General features: G+C 46.2%; 1 long non-coding RNA gene across 1 annotated transcript in view; it reads right to left on the bottom strand.

Annotated features, from left to right (window-relative positions):
- The window catches only part of LOC311434264, a 67,159-nt gene that overhangs the window by 26,115 nt on the left and 17,183 nt on the right, over window positions 1–23,861 (bottom strand). The window contains exons 3-4 of the long non-coding RNA XR_014691347.1: window positions 18,339–18,408; window positions 11,624–11,739 (exon numbers count right to left, since the gene is read on the bottom strand). This is a non-coding gene — a long non-coding RNA (uncharacterized lncRNA). The remainder of the gene's footprint in view (window positions 1–11,623; window positions 11,740–18,338; window positions 18,409–23,861) is intronic.

The raw sequence follows: 23,861 nt of genomic DNA, 5'->3' as shown, positions 1-23,861 counted from the left end.
ATTTGCTCTGCCAAATGCCTTTTTTGTCCATATGCTTTGGCAAAGGACCCTCACTCCCTGCTCATAGATCATAGAACACACAGGGAGCAACCGTGGTATAAAGCAGACACCCCTCATCAGCCTCCATCCACCTTTCCATCTTCTGATCGTTCTCCAGCTACTGGAGAATATGCTGAAAGAGGTCTGTATTTTCTCTCCCAATGGTCACTGAAACCTTTCAATTAACTAGAAGAGTAACTGGGCTCCTCAGAATGAATAGAGCAATGGGAAAGCACTGAAGTCCATAGTACTTGAATACAAACATTGCATCACCCATTTCAGAAAGTGGCTTATATCCCACTGCGTGTGCTTTTCCAGTAATAGCTAATTCATCATTATTCATTTTTATAAGTCGTTATTTAATTCATCACAGCTATCAGCTCTGCTGGGACACCACTGACACACATGGCTGTAAAGCAGCGGTATTGGGTCTCAAACCCATTTCCTCCATGAGCTACTGCAGAAACAACTCTGAGAGAAGTGTCTGCTTGGTTTAGTCTCACACTCTTCAGGAGCCTGGCTCTGAAGTCACTGCATGAATATAAATGTGGTTGCAGCAGGCTGATGAAGTTCAGCACCAATAGACTTCCTCATTGCTGCTGAAAGCACCTGGGAAATGGCTGTCACTGACTTAAAAAGTTTAAAAAAGAAAAAAAAAAAAAAAGGGGGGGGGGGAGGAATGAGATAAAGCAAATTACATGGATTATTTCACTGGACCACAAGCCCCCCTTAAACCTGCTGCTTCCTTGTGCATAAAAGTCCCAGAAACCCAGTGGTTTTATTTCAAAATGCCAGTGTGGTTCACATGAAAGTAGTTTAATCACCAGGGCAGGATTCATTTCCCCTAAGTCTGGCTGTCTAAAATTCAGGTATCTCGCTCTCTCTTCTGTTCATGCACCAGCATTCCCACTATGGCACCGGTGAGCTCGTGCCATGGGAGGGTTATGGGGGCAGGCAGGTGGCCCTGCTGCCCGCTCTGGGCTGATGTCCATCACCCCCAGCATCTCAGTGCCTGCTGCAGACTGATCACGTTTCAATATCTCTACAAGTGCTCATGGTACCTGGAAAATGTGATGGAGATTAAAAAAAAAAATGAATTTAGGAAGCTGGGTCAACCCCACAATGAAGGAAATGCCAGATTTTATGGACTAAAGAGAAATTCAGCCCAAGAGAAAGACAGCCCTTCTCATCATGAATAATGAATACACATCCTGCTACCAAAGCAGACTCCTATGGAACACCCTTATAAAACAAGGCATTTTTCTCAACCTGTTTTGCCTTACAGTAATGCCAATGGGAATGAAAACCCATAGAAAAAAAAAATAAAATGTCTTGAAGGTATTTCTCCTGAAGACTGATGGATCCCAAGAGAATATTTCTTTTTAATTTAATAAAGAAAGTCTGAATTCATAAGTGTCTCCTGAACTGAAATTTCTACTTTGCTGAACTTGCATTCAGTTTTGCTACCTATGCTTCTGATCTTGGCTTAGGATGACGATTAATTCAGATGTGCCCAAAAAGAGATAGCTAGGTAATTGCTCATGCAAAGAAAACCTTATCTGTTTCAAACATAAAGTCTGATGGAAGAGAAAACTTACAGCGACAGAAGGTAAAATATGTTTTGTCCTTATTTGGAGTAGTGAAAGCTGGGGAGGGTGTAACACTGGGGGTTTACTTGTTTGTTTTGCTCTGGGAATGAAGCTTTTGAAACAATTAGTCATATCAGAGAAATTAAACAGAGGAAACAAATGTGACTGTGAAAAAGGTATTATTCATACCCACATAAACCAAAACACTCTTTTTTTCTCCAAAAATAAAGAAAACCAAAACAAACCAAAATAAAATAAAATAAAATAATTAAAAAAAGAAAAAAAAAAAAAAAAAAGAAGAAAAAAAAAAAGAAGAAGCTGATACTTGATTTGAAGGTTTATTGGGGCTAAGAAATGCAAATAACTCAAGGATTTTTAAAACTAAAATGCCTCATGGATAGAGAAGGGCAGGGCACGTGCCCAGACAGGAGTTACTGTGTCCAAATTGTGAAGTGACCCAACCAAAGTGAGTTTAGGCTAACCTTCCCACAGGGCTCTGCAGCAGGAATGGGAAAAGTGTGAGTATGGCTGGCCTGGAGCTCCAAGTGCACCCTGTGTCCTGGTTTCAGTTAGCACAGAATTAATTTTCTTCCTAGTAGCTGGTGGAATGCTGTGTTTTGGCTTAGAATGAGAAGAGTGCTGATAACACCCCGATGCTTTAATTGTTGCAGAGCAGTGCTTATACTAAGCCAAGGACATCTCAGCCTTTGCTCTGTCCTGCCAACGGGCAGGCTGGGGGGTGCAGTAAGAGCTGGGAGGGGACAGACCCAGGACAGGTGACCCAAACTAGCCAAAGGGGTATTCCATACCATCTGACGTCATGCTAAACAATATATAGGGGTGGCTAGCCGGGGGGAGGGGGCCGGACTGCTCGGGGTTAGGCTGGGCATCGGTCAGCGGGTGGTGAGCAATTGCATTGTGCATCACTTGTTTGTACATACTATTATTACTTTCGTATTATCACCATTGTATCATCATTATTATTATTGTTATTATTATTTTGTTATTTTTTTTTTTCCTGTCTTATTAAACTGTCTTTATCTCAACTCACGGGCTTCACTTTCCATTTCTCTCCCCCGTCCCAGAGAGGGAGGGGGGAGGGTGACCGAACGGCTGCGTGGTGTTTAGCTGCCGGTCGGGTTAAACCACGACAGTCTTTTTGGCGCCCAACGTGGGGCCCGAAAGGTTGAGATAACGGCAGATCTGATCAGAGTGTGTTAAACTAAAATTGGTGTAAGGATTAGACCTGCTTAATAGTCACTTGTCATGATGCTGATTGCTTTAATCACAACTCTGCTGCGCCTGTTTTCCAAATTGAGTATTATAGTACATTATTTTCCGTATTTGCTCTCTGTAGTGTTGTTTCTCCTCTCCGGGCCCTGGTTTCAGACCATTATGGTACTAAGTGTTATAGCAATGGCTTATGAGACGATAAGATATCTGGTCATGACTCTAACTTGGTATTTATACTCAGTAACATCGTGGACTCTGTACTTTGGAAACAGCATCTTGGGAACTATTAGCAATTATACCTATTGTTTTTCTCCATTAGAGAGTCAATCTGTGGAGGGGAAAGGGGAGGATATTTTTCCTTACTTGCTTACTCTCCCTTTCTCCTTCACCACCCCTGTATCCTCCTGGGTCACTCTGCCTTCCTCCTTCACCACCCTCTTATCCCCTGAGCTTGTCACAATAGCTCTCCAAGATATTGAATATTTCTGGAATACTCAGAATACCATAGTCTTGTTGTTCTGCCTCATGAATGCACTTCAGATTCTGCTTAAAGTTAAACAACTACTTATGAAGCTCATCCGGAGATCTGCCCGGAGGCAGTATAGTTGTGGGTGGCAGGGAGTATGGGTGGATATGGGCAGGCATCTAGAGCAGTTGGCACCCCCAGTGTGTTGGAAATTCACCCCTGAACAATGGCAAAATCCTCAAAAACTGGGATACGCATTTGGCAAAGGCCACCTGGTTAGTCAATACTAGGGGATCTACCAACCGAGCTGGACCTGCCCAATCAAACCTGTTACGTACTGTAGATGGGGATAAAGTTCCTGTAGTGCATGTAAAAAATATGCTGGGTAAAACAGTCTGGGCTACTCCTGCCTCAGGAAAAGGCAAACCTATTCGTGGAATTGTTTTCGCTCAGGGACCTGGATATACTTGGTGGGTGATGCAAAAGAACGGAGAGGTCCGGTGTGTACCTCAAGGAGATTTAATACTGGGTGAGAATAGCCCATGAACTGAATTGCACCATGTTAAATAGTATATTATACTGTATGTTATCACTACCATGATTACTATAGGTGACTAATTAGAATGTATGGAAAAGAGTGTAACCTGAGCATGACATAAATGGTATGGAATAAGGGGTGGATAGATGTCCTGGTTTCAGTTAGCACAGAATTAATTTTCTTCCTAGTAGCTGGTGGAATGCTGTGTTTTGGCTTAGAATGAGAAGAGTGCTGATAACACCCCGATGCTTTAATTGTTGCAGAGCAGTGCTTATACTAAGCCAAGGACATCTCAGCCTTTGCTCTGTCCTGCCAACGGGCAGGCTGGGGGGTGCAGTAAGAGCTGGGAGGGGACAGACCCAGGACAGGTGACCCAAACTAGCCAAAGGGGTATTCCATACCATCTGACGTCATGCTAAACAATATATAGGGGTGGCTAGCCGGGGGGAGGGGGCCGGACTGCTCGGGGTTAGGCTGGGCATCGGTCAGCGGGTGGTGAGCAATTGCATTGTGCATCACTTGTTTGTACATACTATTATTACTTTCGTATTATCACCATTGTATCATCATTATTATTATTGTTATTATTATTTTGTTATTTTTTTTTTCCTGTCTTATTAAACTGTCTTTATCTCAACTCACGGGCTTCACTTTCCATTTCTCTCCCCCGTCCCAGAGAGGGAGGGGGGAGGGTGAGCGAACGGCTGCGTGGTGTTTAGCTGCCGGTCGGGTTAAACCACGACACCCTGAAATGTATCTGTGCTTCACTCGTAGCATTTGGTGTGGATCAGTAATGGTTTGGGCTACCAGGACAGGGTCACTGCGGTGGCAAACTCCAGCTTTGACATCTTCCTCACCCAAGCATATGTCTGGGGTAACCTTGTAAATCTGTTCCTCAGAAGCAGGAAAACAAAGCTGGAGGTGAGGGAGAGGGAGATGTCTGTACCCTTTCCAACACACCAGGAGCATGAAGAAGACCTTCTTGCTTTGCTGTGTCCATACAAGGCCAGCAGCAGGTCCAGGGCCTGGTGGAAGCTGCCAGGGAGGACAAGTCCTCCCGTCCGCCAAATGGGAACCCCTCAGTTCCTGTCCAATGTGGAAAGGATGGACTTTGGGGCTGACCAAAGAGTCTGCTTTTGCTTCTTATGAACCCAGCTGAACATCTCCCACCAATCTCAGTTGAAAGAGGACACCAGGCACTGCTGAGAGTCTCCATGCACTGACGGATATCAAGAGAAAGGTCACTTTTCCCTTAGCTATTTACATTTGGCTGGATTATTGAGGGAAGCTTGTGAAAAAGGAACAAGGAAGAAGTGTCACAGAGTGAAACAAGACCCCATTATGTTAGGAGCTGTACAAGTATGAAGAAGACACAGCCATTATCTTAAGAGCACAGATAATAAAAACATTAATTGCCCATCTCCAGATTCCTCATCAGTGATCTTTTGGTCCATGGTGGCCCATGAATCCTCATTAAATGCTCTGTATCACGCAGAGCTCATGTTCAAAAGGATACAACAAAATCACACACGGGCTCTAACCACTGCTGCAGAAAATACCAGTTGTTCCCCCTCCACATCATCTGATGCTCCAGGCACGCCTGGGGAAGCCTGGCCTGTCTGACAGACAGCAGCTTCTGTCCTTTTTAAGTTCAATATAACAGAACTTTCCCCTGAAAATAAATGCCTTACTACTTTTGGTAACTGAAAACTTCAGTATCTGAGGTCCTTGTTTTTCTCAGCTGTGGGTATGACCAAGGCCAGATAATCACAAAGCATGCCCTAAGCTAAGCATCCCCTAAGGTAAGCATCCCCTACAAATATGCCAAATTTTCCATCTTTGAGCAGTAAAGCAGTGAAGCAGCTGGGCATAGCAAGGCAGCATCACAGAGGAGGTGACTGAAAGCCTCTCTTCACCCAAATCCCCGCTCGGAGAGATTTTCCTCTCAGACAAATTCCCCCTCATGGTTAGCCTGCTGATCTCTATGGAGACTACTCATGAGGTTAGCTAGGAGATGCTGTTACCCTCTGCCTTTATTTGAGAGGACAGCATGGCTCGGTTGGTAGCTTATTTCTCCTCAGCACATACACTTGCCTTCCCCAGGACCTGCTGTAGGCCCTGTGTTCATACTGAAAGGTGCTGGTGCTCACCTTGACACTAAGAACACCTGAATGAGTAATGGCTGGTAAAAACAGACGATAAAAAAATGCTAATGAATGGAAATGAATGCTGTAAGGTGTGATACAGAGAGCTTAACTGGTTCTGTGGCTTCCAAAAAGGGTTGTTAGGGTCAGAAGAGTTACAAACCGAGATGTCATCCAGGACTGGACACAAGTGGCTGGGTTAATGTCTGGGGATCCAAGGGAACAGCAGTGATGGAGACACAGCAAGAGGGTGGCTGGGCTGTTGATGAAAAACAGTTAATTCTTCATAAATTATATATAATATATATATATATATATGGTGTGTGCTACCTGCAGCTGTTTATGGTCAAGCACCAAATGGAAGAGGAGTGGACCAAGAGCCCAGAAGGCATGAGGTGGCCCTAGGGTGCTCCTGGCCGCCAGGAGGGGAGCTCAGGCCTGGACAGACCCTGGAGACAGGCATGGGAGGCTCTGAAGCTCCAGCTGTGTCCTACCAAAGCTGGATGTGTTTATTTTAGCAAGCAGCACGTGATGGCCCCTTTTCAAATGCAGCCTGACTCGGTGTCATTTCACCAGCTTGGCACCAGCCTGCTCCTCTGCTGCCTTGAGGAGGGCCGTCACCCGCGATAGCGAGAGATCGGAGCCAGGCCTACGGTGGCCACAGGCGAGTGCTGGTACTGGAGGGAGAACTTTTATTCTTCGTCAAGGCCACAGAACTGCAGGCAAGAGGCTACGAGGCAGCAGCATCTGGGGTCTAAAGGCACTTGACTTGCAAATGGCGCTCGTTCTGCTCTCCTTCAGGCAGCCCTTCGGTGCGCTCACACAGCTGCGCCCGGGAGCGGGAGCCGCCTTCGTTAGCAGAGACGAGTGAATTCAGTGCTCATTTTAAAACATTAAAACTTCAGATGGCTTCCCCCGGGGTGGCCTTTATGTGACACAATTACACTGTTACTGAATCTCCGCTTTTTTATTCGCGTGGCTTTCGCTGGGGAAAATCACGCTGAAAGCAACAGCTATTTTACAAACATTATAGCCCTGGCTCGGGCTGTTTGCCAAGGATTTCCATTAAGTGCAGGCTATGTTGAATAAAAATACTGTGTCAAGGCCAATATACACCAGGTGGGGTTTCATTAAACATCTTGGCTTTTATTGCCCTCGTTTGACTGAAAACAAATAACATTACCTCTCCTTATCAGAAGATTTAACTTGCGTACAAGCCTGCTTTGATTTTTATTGCTGTGCCTTTTAAGAGTAAATTTTCAGGCTACCCATAGGTGTAAGCACCAGCAGAAGCACCAGGGCCTGATGGAAGGAGCAGCAGAGAGAAAGCAGTTCGGTTGCGCTTGAACCCAGGATGCTCATGCATGGATGGAAGGCAGCTCAGGCTTTGGGAAGGGTGTAGTGTTCATTTTCTTGTTTTGCTCTCTTTCCTCACAGTTTGATTCTAATCCTTGTTTTTGTGAAACCCTTCAAAATGATCCCCTGCTCTTCTTAAAACTATTTTGTACCTTCCTCGGCATGGTTTTTCAGCTTTTAACACCTGTCACAACAGCAGAGGCACCGGATGCATCCTCTCCAAGCTCTGCACCGTGCTACAGGGAGAGAAGTGCTATTCCCATACACCTTATTGTAAACCTATGGGGTCCAGGACACATAGTAAGTAAGGAAAGCATTTCCTGCTAGGGCTGCCGGCGTGTTTTTAGTGGCCATCTTTGAATGGGGAGTGGCAGGGCATGCTGCCAACCCACAGCAGGGGGGGTTTCCCATGTGGCTGAAAAATAGGCACAAGGCAAACACAAGGGTTGTGGAAGAAGAGGGGAGGAAGTTTTGGTCTGAGATGTCCTCATGCCTTTCTCCTGTTGTCTCAATGCCCTGCCCCCGTGTTGCTATCAGAAACATCACGGTCCCATGGCTGGTGCACCAGCTTACCCTGCACAGCTGCACCTAGGGGACCAGCCCTGCTTTCAACCTGTAGGAAAGTTACGTTAGCAGGTTCCACTTCTGCAAATGACAGCCGATGAGACTCTGTTGTAGCCTCTTTTGGGCAGCCACAAGAGGGCAATAGGACCAAACTTACCTTTTCCTGGATGAGATGTCCCGCTCAGCAGAAAGAAGGTACAAGCAGGGCTCTTCCCTGAGACCTGCCAGTGAAGGATATGTGCTCACAGCTGGCTGGAGGATGGGAGGTGCCACCTGGATGAGGAGCACCAGCCTGGTGCTGCAGCTCCCAGCCAGCTCGGCCTCGCTCCTGAGCCACCAGCGGTCACTGGGGAAGAGCAGCAGAGAGACCGTGGTGACCCTGTCCCAGTTCTGACGCACAAGGCTTGGTGGGAACTGCTCGACCACCTCAAGAAATAGGAATTCATCTGAGCATCACCCGGGCTTTCAGGAGACAGTACCTTCCAGCTCTGCAAGCTAGAGCCAGCAGGCCCGTGGAATGATAAATGCTATCAACACTAAAATAATCATGTCCTTTCCCCACACTGAAAGCTAAAGTGGTGTAATCTCACCATAACAAACCCCAGTGGGAATGAGATGAATGCTCCCTTTGTGAAAGTACACATCATAGCGGGGTTCAGCAATTTCCCAGATCAGAATAATGAGGAAACCTGTTATTTGCATAGGACATCGCTGTATTTTACTTCTGTGCTTTCATTTTAGCAACCTTTAAACAATTTCTAAAGAGAGAAGTTTCTAAACAATTTCCAAAGACAGAAAGCTGTACATTTTTACATGCTAAACACAGCGTGTTGTGAAAATAGCAAAAAGCATGACTATTGAATCCAGGTCACTCTGTGTGAACAGTCATTCTAATAGTCCTCATTACCAAAGAGAAAATTAGTTCTTGCTGTTGGAATTGTTATAAACAAGGGTTGTTAAAAGCTGAGTTTATTATTGTGAAGCTGGGCTGCATTTAAAAATGTTACTGAAGATTTTCCAGTCGCCTAATAATTTTATTAGGAACCACTTAAAAGATCAGCTGAAAATGTGGTAATGCCTGCATAACACAAACAAGACTTGCCCTTCAGCATGCAAAGCTATTGTGGTTTTATATTGAAGGCTTATGTAAAGCAGACGTGGATGTTAGAGAGGCTGGTGACCTCCGTGCGAGAGCAGTGTTACTAACAGAGATCAGCCCCACCAATACGCCACTGATTTCTGAAAAGACAAAAAGCCTGTGGGATGAATATCCAGCAGGTTAAAGGGGACTGGAGCACAGTGGGGACTGGCAATTCAGTTTCCAGACAACTGCCTCAGTCCAGACCTAGCCACCAGTAAATACAACAACCAGTAAAGTTGTTGCCACCAAGTGGCCTGTCCGCAGGGACGTGCGTGATGATCTGAGTTGGTGCCCTCATAGAAAGCCCCTCTGGAGCCAGGAGGGGTGCAGCACCAATTTTTCTTCCCTTTGCAATGTGGGAATTCAGGATAACCCACTCTATGCAAAAATTTGGGAGCCCTCGGGTATACCCAGAGCTGCCAAGAGCTGCATTTGTATGGGCACAGCAGCACTGGGGTCCCTGTGTGGGGTGGACACCAGCTCTTATGGGTGGACACCAACCCAGCACCCAGCAATTCGGATGACTCCGCAGCAAAGACGTTGCCTGCTGTAAGGGATATGGCAGGAACAGCTGAGCAGGTTTTCATTCCTTCAGCTGGATGAGGAGAGGTCAAGACAGGCCACCGAACTCACCAGCTGATCTCAGTGGGGAGAGCCCCACAGTGCTGACCGGCAGACACTGAGCTGCCCCCTCACGTCTGCGTCTAGGATTTCCTCGAGCCCTGAGTTATGCAAAAGGTCTTGCTCCGTTTCCCTCTATGGCTATCACGTCAGCTTGTGGGTAAATCGCCATGACAATTAGGCAGAATAATGGGAAGACGTGACATATGTTTCTTTTACTTCAGCACTGTCTGCTGAAAACTGGAACGAAAAGGTACCAGGCAGCTTATCCCGTGCCTTTGGAATTGCACAGAGGGTGATGCTGAAGCATTAAACAGGCAGAAATAATTATACTTGCACAGAGAAAATTAAAAACAATGGGAGAAAGTGTACGATTTTCTTTGTAGCAACCCTTGCCTGCAGCAGTTCTGTATGTTTCAGATAAATAGAGGAGACACTGTGAAACCTTTTGGAGGCTAATCAAAACCTCTAACACAACAATAAAATCTTCTCACAGCTGGAGCCAGAGAGCAGCATTAATATTTACTAACCATTGAGTATATTTACATGAAAGAGAGGATTCTAAGAGTATCTTCGATATGCAATTAAGGCACACACATGGGCTGGCAGGAAAATAAAATAAATCCCTTTTATCGTGTCTGTGCTAATGTCTCTGGTAATGGACTAATAATTACAAACGCACTTGCAAGGTTCTTGCAATAGGGAGAGTTCTGCCGCAAACTTTATTCTCATCCGGGTTCATCTTGAACTCAATTGCAGTGCCTAAATTGTAGAACACAGAGGACCCAAACCCAAAGGTTTAATTTGGCATCAGCTGCGTCAACACACAGCTTGTCAACTAAGATACAGTGTGAGAGCTATGGACATGTTTCACAAACACCGAGGTAACAGCAGCACATGGTTGGTGTTCTTGGACAGATTAAAATGGTTTAGTGAGCAAAATACATCCCTTTTAACTGGGAAATGTAAGGTTATATTCCAGTAGGTCTGCCTCTTTAATTAAAGTTAGCCACGTGGTTTAACAGACAGTGGAGGAAAGCATTCATGGAGGAGAAATTGAGGCTCTGTACATTGTCGCAGCTCTCTCCACATCACCTCCACCATCAGAAGAGTTTTGCCAAGGAATGCTACACACTAGGGCTGCTACATGCTAGGAATGCTAGGGAGCTGGTTGCATTTGTATTGCATTTTTATCATCTGGCCTAACATATGTTAATGGGCTTGTTTGTACACATGGAGCCTATTAATCTACCTGAAAGTACTAAGTTGAACCAAACTAGTGATGTTTTGCATTGGGAAAAAAAAAATAAATGTGAAAACCTGGCTTGTAGATCCTGTCATCCAACCAATGACAGATAATTCATAAACAAGTTTTCATACAAAATACACTGATTAACCATAATAGAGCACATGGCTTAGGTTCAGTATCTCACAGTGAAATGCTCTGGACATTCATTTCCATTTGTGCCAAGAAGCACCCAACTCTAGGGCTGTTCTGCTAAGAAAGGCTTTGCTGCATTAGGACCTCAGCTTAATCCTGTCACTCGAGGCATGCTGGTTTTCATTATTAAGTATTTGTTATTCACTTGAATTTGTGCTACAGGAATATCAATAGAATATTCTGTATATTCCAGACCCCAAACCAGCCGAAAGATGGGAAAAGAAAATCACAGAATCACAAAATACTCTTGGTGTTCAGAGAATGAATGATTACTTACATCATCTTGCCTTGAAACATTTTAAGTATAAAAAATAGGGCATTGGTCTTAAGAAAAACTATGATATTTGGTCTACTGGTCATTAGTGGTTCCTCCTGCATCATTCAAGCAAAATGCTGTCAAAAATACTGGTGGTGAAGTCCTGGGCTTGATCCCTAGGGAAGGGGTTACTAAAATGGAAAATGAAAGAAATTTAAGCAACCAAATCACTTACCTTTTTTGATTGTTTCTCTCAGCTTAGCTAATGGAAAGTCACTAGCATCAGTCTCATGTTACTGGAATGAATTTCACTTTCAGGTTTTCAGAGCTGCCATATTACAGCTGCCAGCACTGCAGGAAGATATTTATTGCGTGAAAAACAACAGTTCCCACTGGATTTAGAAAACAATATAATTGCAGCATTTTACAGGGCATAAGATTCATAAAAGCTGGAGGTGATTGGCCTCTTTCCCCTCCTCTGCCTCCGTTTCCGTCTCCCCCATCCACTCCCCCCAGGCCACATCTGGGACTGCTCCAAGTCAGTGATGTTCTCTGCATGACAAGCGTGCTGACGGACTGGAGGGGTAACAGCATTAATTGCCAGCTTAAACCTAAAATTGCAGAAAAGAACTACTAGGCAAGGCTTGGGCTCAGGTACAACCAGCCTTACCCCTCTGAAGCCAAGAACAAAACCAAATGCCACATGCAGACCCCAGACTGATTTGACCACATCAGAAGGCAAACAGAGGTAAGGCCTTGGAAAAGATTTGCAGGTTTGGCTGAAGGACAAATAACTGACGATTCCTGAAAAGTGCGCAGTAAAGAAGGCAAGAATGAGTCCAGTTTGTACTTTGTCCTATCTTTTTTTCCAGCATTAGTAAACATTCACTGCAAGACACATTTTTTTTTCCAGAAATAAATCACAGAGAAGGAAAAGAAGAAAAAAAAACAATGCAAGAAATGGAAAAGTATAGCACCGTAGAGCTGGTCAGAGATAAGGAAAGTGGCAGTCTAATTTTAGGCAGAGAAGCAGAGAGAAAAGTTAAGAAAATTAATGCATTTCTTGGGGGAAAAGAAGGAAGGTGAAAGAGTTCTTCAGAGTGAAGAGAAGCCAAGAATGAAATCCCAGTCCCTGGGTGCAACCCAGGGCTTGGCAGAATATTTTTCAAAGGGCTTAGAAGCATAGGAAGAATTCCCGTGCCTGATAAGACAGACATATGACAAACTGCTTTAGCTCTGGGTCTTCAGTAGGAAAGCCATGGCTTAAAGTAACCCAGGGAGTCCACAGGAGGATGCACTCCTCAGACACAGCTCAGCAACATGGTCCTTCCCCCATGGTGCCAGCCAAGCATCCCCTTCCCATCCCTGTACTCAGGTTCTGGCATGTGGGGGGCACAAAATGCAGGTGCTGGGGTGGTTCGGCATCAACAAAGGGGGACCTCAGCAACTGCAGCATGGTAATGGCAAAGTCTTTCCCAAAGGGAATAAAGAAAATGGATACTCCAAAACAGAGAACAATTCTGGAAATGATCAATAATGGGAGGTTTTCAGAAAAGTTGCTTGAGGAAAGTGTGCAAGAGCTTTCCAATTCAGGGCCCATGGGGTCTAATTTCAGAGGCATGAATGTGTGGAGGAAATAATTTTTCAGACACACAAAAAAGTCACCAAGGTGTTAATTATGTTTTTGAAAAAGAGAGAGAACATTGTTCCTATAGAGAAACAGCACGAAGCGCTCTCAGATGTGCCCAGAAGAAGTAGGTGATGATTGCCTGGAGACTGAGCAGTCCCCATCTGGAAGCCTCTCCTAAATAAAACTCAAGGTGCCAGTTTTGCTCCTGCTGTGGCCGGTGTTTAGAGCCAAAGGGAAGAGACAGCACTACTTAAGCTGATCATCAGCTTTTGCTGCTGGCATGCTTTGAAAAGCTATCTGGGCAGGTAAGAGTGCATGAGAGGTTTGAGTGTGCCCCTGGCTGAATTTATGCTGACACTAGTCTGTGCTGTCATGCACAAAGCAAAGACATGAGCTATGCAGCTGCTGCCAACAAGCCCTGGGAGCCGCTTGTTTTGTCCAGTGGCTGTTTTTTATCTGAGTGTGCACCAGCAAGGAGCTTCTCCGGTGAAGTGAGCTTGCCCAAAGCCACGCTTCACAAAGGGCTGTCAGATGTTTTCTGAGGAGGCACCAGTAGAAGGTCAGAGGAGCTGTCACCAGTCCCCAGCCCTTTGTGTTGCTCTGGATGTCTGGTGGCATGGGACACTCCGAAGTCTGATACATCCTGTTTATATCCTCGCTTCTCAGGCTTTGTATCTTTGTGACCATACAGAGATACAGGTCATTCATATCCAAGCCCCGAACGGCATGGCTCTTTGAGGTCACAACTGTAGCTAAATTGCACCAAAAAGGGGGGTGGTGGTGGTGGGGCCCCATTTTCCAAACTGACTCATCATCTCCCCAGCACTTTGATATTCTCAGAGCAGAACAGGAAGGATTTTATCCCCTGCTGCCTGCATTCGGATAGCACTTTCCTAAGCTGTATTGGATCTCAAGATCAGTGGCCTCGCAGCAAAATATAAAAATTTACATTTCAACAGATTGACCTGGTGAGATTGGCCAACCATGACTTTCATAGCTGCTCTGAGTGAGTCCAAAATCCTGAGGTCCCTCTTTGCTCGCAAAACATCTGGCTTGGAGAGCCTGTCACAGCATGCTGCAGGGGTGCAACTAATTCATTTCGCAGCCGCATGGTCATGCTTGAAGCTTCACAGAGATAATAAAGCAGTTTCACTCTAAACCACTAGTTTCCAGTTTGGTACAATAGATTGAACTGATTAAATTTGGGCCACATCACTCCGTGGGGCAATTCATAATGTCAGTGGACCATTAAGAGGTAGGACTTGTCCTTTTAGCAGTCGAATCACATACCACCCACAGCCCATTGGAGTGTCCTTCTGTAAAGGCCCATGTCAGGCCGTGGGCCCTAATAGCGTGCCTGCGAGTCCCCATAAAGAGCCACATCACTGAATATTAGGCAACACACGTGTTATCTGCAGCTGGCCCCTTGGCCAGCTCACAGAGAAAGGCAGGGAGATAACCCACTGTGTACACAACGCTGACAACATGAAGTATTTCACAAAATCCTCTTTCATTTTCCCAGGAATGGCTGCTTTTGATCAGGTGTTGATGGGGGTCTCTAGATATTGACTGAAGCAGCATTTGCTTTGCGTGTGCTCTGGGCCATTTGGACGTGGTTTCCAGGAAAGCCAGCTCCTTGCTGCTGCTGCTGCCACCCAGGCAGGCCTCTTGTTAAAGCACAGATGTTCCAGCCTGCCCCCGCCAGCTCTGAAACGTCTCTGCCACCACCGTCACGTTAGGAAGCCTCTTTGTGCACCTCTGCAGGGTTTATTGTCATTAGAACTGGCTTAAAGGAAGCTTGCAGGCAGCCTTGACATGAGCCATTACCTCGTCAAGGACGTAGAGCTGTAGCGCAGCAATTACAGAACGCCACAGAGCCTGGCCCCACAGTCCTTGCAGCCCAGAAGCACTCTGTATGTTGTGTTTTGTTTTGTTTTCTGAAGCAATCAAGCAAGTTAGTAAAATGCCATTGCTCCTCTATTATCACTTTTAGCATCTTCAACATTATTCCTATCAACATTTGCTCACTGAAAGAACAGACAAAAGGGCCTTCCTTCCATCAAAAGCATCCCCCTTCTGCCCTGGCCCTGCTCCCCCAGCTCAGCTGCACAGGAACTGTCAAAGCGGGGCATTTCAGAGCTGTGAAAGACCAAGGGGCAAAGGAAAGCCTCTGGCAGGAGGCTCTTAGAAAAATTTGACTTCTCCAACCTGTTTGCATTAAAATCTCAAGGGCATTTAAACCACATGGTCCAAGGATCACAGCTGCTGCGGTGCTACTCCAGAAAGAGGCAGTCTCCAATATTAATGGGTATAATCCTGCCAATTTGCAGATTTCCCCCTCTCTAAGTATTGCTCAATCGCATGCACAGCGCTGCAGGGCCTATTACTATCCCAAGGCCTCCTTTTGAGATGCTCCTCACACAGCCTGCCATGCGTCAGGATGGACAATTACCTCTGATGATTGACGTGAAGGAAGAGAGCTTAGGCAGTCATTAGCAGAGGCCTTCACTTCAACAAAACACACTTGTCTATTCTTCCTTCCTAAAATGAAGCCTGTGAAGAGTAAGACAGAGAGAGAAAGAAACGGAGAGAAGGAAAGCAAGAGGGGGGGGGGGAAGCAGGGGAGAGAAGAGCAAGCTTATTTTCCCCTCTGTAAACTAAAAGCTGTTTTCAATTTTTATGTTTTTTAGCCCGAAGAACTGTACAATTCTTTTTAAAATAAATATATAAAATGCTGTTTGATAAAAAGAAGAAGTTTGCTCTCTAGTGGCTGAATTTAAATAGCTCAAAAAAACACAGGCTGCTAAAGAAAGGGAGAGTTTCATCCAAAATGTGCTTGGTTCACCCTAAATATTTGCTCTTCACCAATATTTACTATTGAACAGCAACTGGGGGCAGCTGATGTCAGGAGAGGGCCGTGGCTTTCCCCAGGCCAGGAGCAGGACCACAGGCTCTGCCCAAGCTCCTACATCCATCCCCAACCTGAGGACACCTTGCGAAGTAGGGTCAGGATGCAGAGAAGACTTCTGCATTTCTCTCTCTCTCTCCCTGGTCTTTTAGCCTTGAGTAAAGCAAGTGCTGGGGACTCCACAAGAAGATCCAGCCCTGCAGAGGCCCCATCGTGCCCCCAGACCGCGCGTGGACCCCAGTGTTTGGGGCCAGGGCCATGTTTCTGGGAAGTGCTCCTCCCCTCCCAGGGCAGTCCCATCGCCTTGGGGAGAAGGTTGGTGGCAGGTCACCCGCTTGCCACCACCGTGTCACGTCCCTGCCTACGGCACGTCTGGCAGGAGGAGCCGGGCGCCGTGCGGCACTGTCAGTGTGATGGGATTAGCCAGGCCACGGCAATGAATCAGACATTTCCTATTAACAACCGAGGGGAAGAGGGGGAAACAAAGAGACAAGCCGAAGCTACAGCCTCGGTGAAGGCCAACCCCATCCATTCCTTAATTTTTTATAGTGCTGCTGCTTAATGGGGAAGCCTGTGAGGCCTTATTCTTCAGCAGCCAGATGGAGAAGGGGACGAGGCAGATGAAAACGACAGCCGGGTCTCAAAGGCCCACCCGCTTGCGAGGCCCATTCCCAGGCTGAGTAATTGCCAATCAGAAGCAAACTGCTTTATAATTAAAGCATTGTATGAGCAAGGGGATGTCTGGGGCTTGTGCTTAATTGCTGTACATTGCAGGGAAGCACAGAAGCACGGAGAGAGGGGCTGAAATCAGTGCGGGTTTTGCTGCTGAGCTAATCCAGGGCAGGAGCAGAGCAATCCTCCAGCCAAACCCTGCCGTACCCTTGCTCAAGAGAGCATCTACACCACCTCCTCCTCGCAGTCCTGCCCTTTGCACACACCCGGGGCAGGCAGGGGCACAACCAAGCCCTTAGGTGCCTCATTCCCAAAAGAAGAGCCCTGCGTGTTTTGTCACTGTGGATCGTGCAAGTTTGGGCCATGCCCCATCAATCCTGGCTGCTCTTGCTCCTGGCCTGCAGCCCAGCTCTCACACTGCTCTGAAGAGCTCTTTCCAGCGCATGGGCCCTGCAAAGTCCTCCATGTGGACATCCTTCTCCTTTCTTCCCATCGTTACTCCCCAGAAGGTGGGCCTAGGACCCATGGTGTCAGGGCCTAGGTGGTCGGCCATCATACTGGATTACCTCTTGAGGCTGCCATGTTCCTCGTGCTCAAGAAATCCCCTTTTACAGCTTAAAGCCAGGAAGGGGGCACCATTGTTACCTGATCTGGTCTCTGTGACCTGGTTCATTGGGCCTCCCAGGGCTGATCATTTCTTGACTGAGATCTGTGCTTGGGAGAATCCCACCCCAGAGAGGAAGCTCTATTATTGGATATGATTGTGGAATTTTTGTCTTGAAACAAATCATACATGTTCACTACAGAACAAAACCATCTGAACCTCAGTCAGAGAATCATATAATGGGTTGGGTTGGAAGAGATCTCAAAGATCTTCTATTACCAACCCCTCTGCCATGGGCAGGGACGCCACCCATCAGGTTGCCCAGGGCTCCATCCAAACTGGCCTTGAATATCTCCAGATTTGGGACATCCACAGCTTCTCTGAGCAACCTGTTCCAGTGCTTCACCACCAGCTCTGTTATATTTCATCATTATGGCATTGCAGCATTTTGGATTTTTTAAAGTTTGAGGTTAACGCTACTATAGATGGAAAATAGAGAACCAGCTTGAGAAACCATTTCTGAATTTAATCAGTACCCTGGAAATGAGGAACTGACTAAGTTTCTAGAGCTGTCTCAAACTACAGCATCATTTCCTATTACGAGCTGGTTCAGAGTGTCAGAACATCAGTGGGAACCAGACCCAGGTTTTGAGGCTCTTGCCAAATCCTACCATTCTCCTCCAACTTTCTGTAGCACAAGTTGCCATGACATGCTCTCTGCACACCATCAGCTGGACCACATAGAGCAAATTCAGACAAAGATGCTGTTAGTCCATCCCAGAAGACCACTAACCCATTTCTCTGGCATGAAGTTGCAACAATATTACTGAGCATAGAGTTAGTTTGATGATGAGACCAAACAAACCCTAGAGTTATGCTAGTGGGACTGGTAAAACAAGACATCCTCCTTCTTAGGGGTCTTTACATCAAGCAGATCCAAGGGACAAAATTGTGTATCAGCACCAACCTGCAAATATCAGAGCCCTTCCAAGGTGTGAAAGCACAATATATTCCCCTTTGTCCCCATCATGCTTTCCCAGAGGCTAAGCATACCAGCTTGGCCATGATATTGGACTTCTCCAGCTGCTCTGCATCTCTTGAGCAGGAAATGATAGAACGTAAAACCAGAAACGTACCACTGTGACTATCTTCTCTGATCCTTTCAGCATAGCTCAGTGAGCCTCCTGGAAATGATCAAATGTCCACCTTTAAGAAAAGCAAAATGGATGTTAAGTTTCCTGTGAGGGAGGAAACTCCACTTCACTCTTGGTTGATCATTCCAACGGCTATTGCACTTACACCAAGAAAACACATCTTATTTTTTTCTAAATTTGCTTACTTTCAGCATTCACCCACTGTTTTTTTCTGTTCATCTACTAGAATGAAGAGCATTCTACCATCAAATATCTCTCCTCAACCAGACAATGGTAAGTAGTGACCAACCCACTTCTCAACCTTCTTTCCAATAAGCCAGATAGAGGGAGGCTCTTGGAGCCTTCCCAATGTGCTGCAACCTCTGTTCCCAGATCTGTGGCTTCATGTCAGACGCATGTTGGGCAGATCATGTTGTATGTTTGTGCCCAGAGGAACATCTGATCGCCCTGTGACCTGAGCTCTTTTTTATCCACTCCTTAGCCGTTCTCTGATGCTGATGTTGTTCCACAACATCAATAATGTTCAATAGAAACACAGCTTCTGGATAATGATTTGTATCCATGCTCATGGTTTGATTCCCAGCAGTAACTGGAGATAAATCTATTGCTGTTTAGGCAGACCAGGAACAAAGAAAGTAGGTGTTTCATACAGGATGAAGGACTTTGTCTTGGAAGCAGTGATCCTAAAATGGACATGAGACAAGGAAGAAGGCTGAACACCAGTTCCTTGGGATGCTGTGACCACTGCTAGCCAACCTGATCCCTCTTTAATGATGAGAAAGGGTAGATCTTGCCCACCACCCTGGAGGTAGAAATCTGGCAGGGCTAAGCCTGAAGCCCTGCTCCCCTCATGGCTTCCCCTCAAGAACAACCCCTCCTCCCTACAGGCTGGAGACAGACCAACCTGTGTGAGGAGGATGTGCCCAGTGAGGTCTCCCCTGGCCTCTGAGGCTCAACACGCTGTTCCAGATGAAAAAATGAAGCCATCCCAGCTGCGGAAATGTCCCTCATGCAACTAGCAGTGTGCATGGAGGCTGGCAGCAATGGCAAGCAGCTCAGGAGGGAGGGGGCTGTGTTAGTGCAACGTGATGAGAGTAGGAATTACACAGCACCAAGCTTTGATGTCTCCCCTAATAACCTCTCAAAAACATTTTTTTTTTCTGATTTCCTTTCCAGCACGTTTACACAACTAGATTAGATTTTGCTTACAGACAGCCCAACCCAGGGTTTACCAAAACTCAAGGCTCTGTGAACAGGACACGCTGGAAGTTCGTTAGTGTAAGTTACACTTCAGCAAAGCTGAACATTACATAAAGCGCCTTTTTTTTGACCAGTGCTGAATCTGAATGAACTCCTCTTTTGACTCAGCTTTCATTCCCTGGAATCTAAGGCCTTATGTCCCTGGTTTTTTTTTTTTTAAAGGACTTAGTTCCCTTTGCACTGAAAGTGAAATCAGGGCTGATTAATTCTGTTGACTTGGGTGTTGTACTGTGAACAGGAGATGTCTTTTAATGTAGCTCAAACTTCTTTTAAAAGTGTATCTAAGGAAGAAAAGTGAATGATGAGGTTGTTCTTATGTATTCTTAGTGTTGCTAGGGAAACCATTTCCTGCCTGTATTTATCCCAATTCATCTCTGTTTTTTCAGGGAGGGGAGGAAAACCTTCCAAAATAAACAGACAATACCCTGGAATGAAGGTGCTTATTAATGAGATGAAGTACCCATGAGATACACAGCATGGGATCTGGTACTTTTCCAGTTGAGGTCAACAGTTGAAATGCATCCCAAATTAATAGCTACTGAAAAGGAAAAAAAAAAAAAAAAAAAAAAGCACCCTGATATAATGACTGATCTGTATGGCTGGTGGTCTGTGTCTAGTCCCTCTTGGACTGGGGTGTATCTGGAAAAATAAAAAGGCATTAATCAGTATTGGTGTGTGCAGCTGGCTCTGGAAGTCTGTTCCTACCTAGAGCTGGTTCTTCCAGACCAGACTTGGCAGATGTCTGGAAATCCCTGCCAGGGCTTGGCAGTGCTGCGAGCAGGGAGAGGCGTTGTGGTGATGGCCCTCGCCAGAGCACCTTGCGGAGGATCTGAACCCCAGGCAGGGCCCACAACACTGCTGCCTGCCACAGACCAACCTAACGTGGCCAGGATCCTTATTCCTCATGAATAAACACAACATTTCCTTAGAAAAATACCAGAGAAGGAAAGAAATGTGTGCCACTGCCATTGGATGGGTGGGAGTGACCAGATTTGGAAAAGGCACCTACCTCTTTCTCTCTTCCCAATGATGAGTCCAGTGCTGCAGGGGGGTAGTTAGTGCCGTGTTTCTGGTATTAAGCTAGGACTCAGTTTCTCTCTTTTCACGTGCTCTGTGACCTCAGGTAGTCCACGAAAGTGAGTAACAGCACTGCTCTGTCACAAAGGGGTAAAGACAGAGGCGCAGAAATATCTTCTGTACGACTAAAAACATACTTTCTAAGGCCCTGGCAGCAAGAAGAAGAATGGGATCCCCCTTTCTGGAGATCTGGAGATCCACCCAGTGCTGGAGAAAAAATAGCTGTGGGGCGCTTGGCCAGAGATGTGCATGCAAGCTTGGTGCAGACCCAACGTACACTGCGATGTACATGAGCAAGCACAAGCATGAGGAACAGGCTACCACCAGCATTTCCTTTGGGGTCACCATGGAGTACCTCCGGAAGCAAAAAAGGATGGTAATAGGGCCAGAAGGAGGGAAAGCAGAGTGGAGAAAAGCTAATGATGCTTGCCCTTCTCATCTGTGTTTAGGTGTTCATCTCTCTCTGCTGTGTTTTCCATTTTGCTGCCTTAAACATTCCTTGTCATGTCAGAGCAGGAGTTCAGTGGGAAAACCCTCATCAAGAAGATTATATGCAAATACATTAAAATCAGAACAGATTGCTGGAGATGTATGTTTTGGATCCTGTGGGTGTGTTTGGCCCGTAGCTTTTCAGCTACAGAGCACTCATTAGGCTGAAATCCTAGCCCTGTGAAAGCCAGGGGCATTTTTCCAGTGACTATGGATTTGGGAGTTAGCTCTCCATGTTCAGTACCCAAGTACCATGCTCAAGTACCCAGCTGCTGATCTGGGAAGGAGGTGGCTCATCTTGCAGGCACTCTGCCTGGCAGCTGGGGTTTGCAGAACCCTAGGATGGGAAATGATGAGGAGATGATGAAAGTTTGGGGAGGAACAACCAGAGCACACCGCAATTTCTTCTTTCCTCAAAGCGTGATCCGGTGCACAACCAAATCTCTCCTAGGCTTTCACCCGGCCATTGAAAGACAAGGTTCAGATGTCTGCAGGGGCCTTTTCTGTTTCTGGGAGGGCTTACTTTATTTGTCTTGATTGCCGGCAAATATAGACTATGTCTCATTAAGCCAGAAGAGGAGTGGCGACAGTCTATAAATGGTCAACTTTTCAAGCACTCTAAATGAAAAGGATAAAACAGCTTCATGGAGATGGGCCATCCATCTGCAGATGTCCCAGGCTGGGTTAAATCAGGCGGTTTCACCACACCCCTTCATTTAAGATAGCTCTGAGAGATAGCTGAACAAGTATTTAAACCCAAAACAAAAGCAAACACCGAGCTGCTCTAACTTCTGGGCAGAGGAGATTGGCCAAGGGTGGAGTTGCTGCACATTTTCTTGGAGGGTGAGACTCCCTTCCCATGCCCTGGGCTGGTGGTGGTTGCCCTAGGGCAGTGACCCGGGGCTCAGCAGGGGAAATGAGCAGCCAGGGGCAGGGGTGGAGGGGGAGTTTCTCAGCCTGGCTCGGTATGAAAGGGAATGCACAGGGTGCTGCACCCTGAGCATCACGTTGAGCATGGGGTGTGTGAGGGAAAGGAGCGGTGAGACAACAGGCAGAAGCAGACCTGTTGGACTTGGATCAGAAAACATAACCGGCTGTAGAGCGCTGCTGGCTCGGAGTGAGAAAAAACTCCTGCTTCCCAACCCAGACAAACCTGGGTGTGCACACAGCAACTTCAGAGACCTTTTGTCAGCTTATTTCCAAAGGAGATCATAGCCGATAGCTGCGCCGCAGACACCACTTTTGGAGACCTTGGCTGCAGTGCCACCACACCAGCCTGGCTCGATGCCGGGTGCTCGGGGGCAGACCAGGAGTATTCTGCTCTTGGGACCTGGAAAGGAAGCCTGACACGTCCTGAACCCTGGCTGTGTCTTAGGAAAAGCCAAGTATGCTCTTGTAAGTAAACATGAGTGACCTAACTTTATCGTGCTTTGCACCTCCTACCTACAACAACCTGCATGATGCTCAAGACTTATAGCTATTTGGATCCTAAACATTGTTTGGAAGGACGTGTTTGTCCCAGCTATAGCACTGACTTTGGTCCCAGCTTCTTATACCAAGGAACTATTACACTTACAGTGCAAGTACTTTGAGCATATAATATTTAACTATTCAAATATTTCTGGTTTGTGGTATTCAGAGCCTGTCTCTTGACAGGAGTATCTCTGCAACTTTCTGGTCAGTGGAAGGATGACATATCATTACTGCTTCTTGCCAACGTGCAGTATGATGCAGTTAATTAAAGAAACATAAAATTCATGTGTGATGCTAAAGATCACCTCTGCGACTCCGAATGCACACTAGCATTAAATCAGCTGCGTAATGAAGGGATAATTTCGTTAGCCATTTCAAGCTCGGGCTTATGCAGTCCATTATAAGAAGGAAATGTCATCGTGTGATTTAGCTGAAGGTGATGTCACACTGTATGGTCTACAATTTAGGCCAGATTTCCAATAATATTTTGATTTGATGTCTCTGACATATGGACTTGAATGGTCAGACTTTGGCTTCTGAGCACCGTTAAGCATGGGGGTGCAAAAATAGCCGGAGATGCCAAGGGAGCAGCCGACAGCCTTGCTGCCCCGTACATCTCCTCTAGCTGTCAGAACAACTTTTGGGGTGGTATTTGCTGTATTTGCACAGGTAACAGCTGTACACACACAGCAGCCTCACCCTGACCAGACCCGAGCAACAGAGAATAGGAAGCGTGAGAGCAGGTGTGTGCCCCGCTCACCCCACCACTCTGAGGGAAAACCGTCAGGAAAACTGGCTTTTGAACGGGCAAAGGCGGTAGGGTAGAGTTACCCCCTGTAAACACACACCTGCAGAGAGACAGGCTGCTGTAGCCAGAGCATCAGAGGTTTAATGCAAAATGTTGCAGGAAACAAAACAAAACAAAAAGTTTGCATCACTTAAGCATGGCAAATTTAAGGTTCCCTTTGAATTAAAAAAAAATAAAAAGACAAAACTTTCAATTTCACATTCAACTTTCAATTTAACATTCAACTTTCACTGGCTGTGCATGATATTATCACATAACAGAGGCATAAATTACTTTTGAAAGGAACAAAGATACACAAACCATGCACCAGCCACAAGACCTCAGAACTCAGAGGACAACATTTCACTTGCCCTCTGTCTCCATGACCTCTGCTGGGAAGCCCATTTCAGCAGTGTCCT

Source organism: Aythya ferina (assembly GCF_964211825.1).
Source record: "Aythya ferina genome assembly, chromosome: 3".
Lineage (NCBI taxonomy): Eukaryota > Metazoa > Chordata > Aves > Anseriformes > Anatidae > Aythya > Aythya ferina.
The sequence above is the reverse complement of the archived record's forward strand: the minus strand, read 5'-3'. Positions and strand labels throughout refer to the sequence as shown.